This window comes from Glycine max, chromosome 15 (assembly GCF_000004515.6).
Source record: "Glycine max cultivar Williams 82 chromosome 15, Glycine_max_v4.0, whole genome shotgun sequence".
Classification (NCBI taxonomy): domain Eukaryota; kingdom Viridiplantae; phylum Streptophyta; class Magnoliopsida; order Fabales; family Fabaceae; genus Glycine; species Glycine max.
In genome coordinates, this window is record NC_038251.2 from 17,776,423 (window position 1) to 17,781,414 (window position 4,992).

The following is a 4,992-nucleotide window of genomic DNA, read 5'->3' on the forward strand; positions in this document are numbered from 1 at the left end:
AAAATTTTCGTACGAAGTTTCCTACAGATTCCCCCCCCCCCCCCCAGTAAATTCTGCAAGAAATTTCCTGCGAATTTTGAAAATCACGTATACCGATGAAGGAATTTCCTGTGGAAAAAAAAAATCCACGGAAAATCCACAAGAAATGCATTTCTAGTGAATTTTTTTTTTTTACAGAATTCGTTGGAAAATCCCCATGTAATAATTGGATTTCTAGAAGTGTGACAAGAAGGGAAGCATATTGCAATGGGTTGCCATTACCCCTAATTGGACTTTGGGTTCTATCAAGGGGTTTGGCATCGGTGACCAATGCAGATCTTAAAGTAACTGCACATTTATCTGGGTGTGCAACTTTTAAAAGAGTCATGATATAATCGTGTTTGTTTACACTTCTTGGATGTGTGTACATTAATGTGTTTGGCCGCAAGTTGAGGGAAGACTGACATGCGTTCTATTGAAACGAATATAAGTAGCTTTTGTGTCCATTGATCAATTAGGTACAAAGATGTGGAGAAACGATAATATCATTTCTTATAAATGATTTTAAGAATTTAATGATATTATTTAAATATTAACTATTTTCTTAATTAATTACCTTTCCCGATATTAAAGTATTTTTTTTCACTTTATTAATAGTAAGTATAAATATAATTTTGGTCTTGACAAATTATTGAATACATTTGGTTCCTATTATTATTATTTTTGTTATCGGTTTCTCAAACCTATCATTAAGATATTTCAATTAAGTGATGAGATCTCCGTTAAATATTCAAAACACAATTTATAACAGTTTTAAAAATGGTCATTATTCATTTAGAATTTCAAATTACAATTTCCTTCCAAATCAATTGAAGCAAAGAAAAAAAGGAAACAGATTGTTTATCAATTTTGTATCCTCTTTCGAATCCAACATTGTTCAATACAAGCACGAAACCCGAAACCAAGATTCCAATACAAACATTGATCAAATACCCCCAACCAAATATACAATTTAAGCTCAATAAAAATATACAAATTGAAACAAAAATTTGACATTGATGCAACCCCTTAGTGAGTAGAAAGATACAAATTTTGAAAGGCTTAATTATACTATTGGTTCATCAATTATCTATAAAAAGTTTAATCAGAAATTCTAATTATTAAAAATACTACAAATTCTAACGGTTTAATTTTGCAAATAGTGGTCAGTTTACCTGTCATTATATTTATTATTTATTTTTTGAAATATAACAAATTAAATATAAATTTAACAGAATAAAATTTTAAAAAAATAGTAGTTTATAGCTGCCACTTTATTTATCATTGTTTTAAAATTAAACTAATAGCATAAGTGTGCACCCATCTGGCATTGGTAGAGGGGACACGAGAGATAGGAAGAAAGAGGGTCAAATAGGGAAAGGGACTAGAACGCCACACCTAGGGAGGCCGCCGTGACAAAGCCCTCAGGGGCAGTGATGGAGCAAGTTGCCGACGAGAAGGGGGAAAGAGAGAAAAGGAAAGAAGGGAGAGGGAAAGTTTACGAAAAGAAAAGGGAAATGAAAGCAGTGGCCAATGCTGGTTGTTACTATATTTCTTATTTATTTTCTATTTTCTCTTCGCAATGGCTGCTGCTAAATGATGGTGATGTACGGTGGTCAAGTGTTGGTGCATATGGGTTAGTTGGGATTGGCAGCGAAGTGTGGTAGAGGTAAGTTAATTCCCTAGTAGTTTAGACGCGTGTTTGCAAGTGATTGGGGACAAATTTACTGTATGGGGTTTCTTTTAAAAACAATTTACGAAGCAGGGTCTGTTTCAAAACAAATTCTAATGGGGGTCTGTTATTTACGTGCAATCCGCCATTCCTACTAGCGGCAAGCTTGTATCGCCATTGACAGTAGCAGGACGAAGACGGTATCGCCAGTAGCACCAGCGAGACAGGTGCTGACTGGGCAACCAGCCAGTAGCACCAGCGAGACCTACATGCACCTTCTGCACGCGCTACAGACACCTTCTTCACGTCTTGATCCAGCTACATAGGCTTTTGGCTTCACACAACAGCTTAGGGCACTATTTGCAGGTAAGATCACATGCAGGCTAGGTTCTACTCATTTGCAGGTTAGGGTTCTGCTCATTGCAGGCTAGGGCATGGCATGCTGAGGGTTCACATGGATACAGTTTCATATTCACATGCGCCCTGTAATTATTGTAGAGAAGATCACATGCTGCATGGGTGTAAATTGGCTTTAAATATGAGCATTTCTAAGAAAAAAATTTCACACAAGCAAAGGGAGTCTCAAGAGAGAAACAAAGCAGTCCAAAGAGGAGAGAAAGAAAGGCAGTTTCCAGAAGTTTGCTATTTTGCTCAAAGTTAGTGATTTATTTAAAGTAAGGATATTTTGTATTTATTTAAAAGAATGTTTTTTTATTGAGTCAATTTTTTAAAGCCTTCTTTCATTTTGTTTGAAGTGTAGCAATTTTGTGAATTAGATTTTTTATTTAAAAATAATTTGTAGTAATTATTTGTAAGCCTATATTTTTAATGGTTTTTGTGTTTGAAATTTTTTTAAGTGTATTATTCCATTTATAAGCCTTCCATGTTGTATTTGAAAATTTTTTGAAGTTGAGGAATTTTTCATAGAGCAACCAAATAGATTTTTGTAATTTTATGATTGACAAAATATTTATTTGAAGTAATAATTGTTTTTTTAGAAAAAAAATTAAACATGAAATTTAAGCGTATTAATTATTGTAATTAGGCGTTACAAATATTTAACTGATTCTCTTATAGTTTAAGCGTATTAATTTTGTGAATTAGATTTTTTATTTAAAAATCATTAGCAATAATTATTTGTAAGCCTTTTTTTTATGATTTTTGTGTTTGAAATTTTGTTAAGTGTAACCTTTCCATTTTGTGTCTGAAATACTTTTGAAGTTGAGGAATTTTTCATAGAGCAAGTAAATACATTTTTTTATTTTTATGATTGACAAAATATTTAATTAAAGTAATAATTGACCCTGTTAGAAAAAAATTTGAACGTGAAGTTTAAGTGTATTAATTATTGTAATTAGGCCTTAGAAATATTTACCTGATTCCCTTATAGTTTAAGCGTACTAATTTTGTGAATTAGAATTTTTATTTAAAAATTATTAGTAGTAATTATTTGTAAGCCATTTTTTATGGTTTTTGTGTCTGAAATTTTTTTAAGTGTAACCCTTCCATTTTGTGTTTGAAATTTTGTAGAAGTTGAGAAATTTTTCATAAATTATTTAATTAGAGTAATTTTTTTAGAATAAAGTATGAATGTGTGTAGCTTAAGTTTAATAGAGCAAGCAAATAAATATTTTTATTTGTATGATTGACAAAATATTTAATTGAAGTAATAATTTTTTTTGTTATACTAAAATTTGAAGGTAAAGTTTAAGTGTATTAATTTTTTGAATTAGAATTTTTATTTTAAAATTATTATGAGTAATTATTTGTAATCCTCTTTGTTCATGGTTTTTGTGGCTTAGAAATTTGACGTGTGACCGTTTCGGTTATAAACTTTTGTTGATGATATTTGTGAGTTAAAACTATTTAGAGGTGACTCTTGAAGTTTTTGAAGTTAAGGAATTTTTTTTGAATTATTTAATTTGAGTAATAATTTTTTTGTTAGAATGACGTATCAATGTGTAGTTTAAGTTTAATAGAGGAATCAAATAGATTTTTTTATTTTTATCATTCTCAAAATATTTAATTGAAGTAATAATTGTTTTATTTAGAAAAAAATTTTAACGTGAAGTTGTAGCTTATTAATTTTTGTAATTAGCTTTTTTAGTTTGAAGTTATTTTAATAATGCTTAATTATTTACAAGCCTTTGTTCATGGGTGGACAGACCTTACAAATAATTACCCAATTCCCTTCTAATTTTTTGAAGTTAGAATGAAATTTTAATCTGTAGTTTAAGTTTAAGTTTAAGTTAGTAGATGAAGCAAGCAAATACAGTTATTTATTTTAAAGCTACTGTTGTTATGATTAATTATTTTTAATTTTCTTCATGTAGGTATATCATGAATTCAATTATTACAGTGTTGTATTTCAACGGAAGAGTATTTGAAGACAATGATGGTGTAATATTTGAAGGCAGTAAAAAGGCCATTTAGATAAAACGCGGAATTAGTTTCAATGCTTTGAAAAAAAAATGAAGATAAGGTAAAGTTAGAAAATAATGAAATTATTTATACTATAAGTTGTAGATTTTTAGTTTCAGGAAAATATGTTGCGTTGCAAATTTGTGATGACGAAGATGTTGAAACTATGATCGAAAGTTTTCAACAACAACAACAAATGTCATTTCTAGAATTATATGTAGAAAAGGATGTTGCTGGTGGTTCTATGTTTCATGCTGCAAATTTTGTTACATCATGTGGACATAATGTACCTCATCATGAGTCGAAACTGCCAAAAAATATAAGCAATTTACATGACGATGAAGATGATGATGATGATTATCTTGCAATTTAGATATTTTTTAAAATCATTTATTCTTCAACTGTTAATTTAAAAGTCATCGAAAGAATATAGAGAATTTTAAATTATATCTTCCTTCATTCAAAGAACTCAATATGTTGAAGAATAAATAATTTTAAAAAAATATTTAATAAGAATATTATGAGAGAGAGCCCCAACTATGATAATGTCTTCTTTTTTTCTCGTAAAAAATGACTTTTATGTGAGAATGAAATTAAAATGGCTTATATTTAAATACTTAACAATTCAAATTAAGGGATGTATTGAATTAGGACTTTGATGGATTTTAAAAGATTTTCATCTTCATCATCATCATCATCATGAAAGAGCTGATTTATTTTGGTTCAATAATAAACATATACTAAATCCAATAATAAGCACAAATCGTTAACAAATGCAGAAAACAAAAATCAAAATATACCTTCAACCATTGCCATGAAAGAACTACTTTATTTTTTGTTCTTCCAAGCTCTCACTTTTTCTCTTTGTAGATGGTGTATCA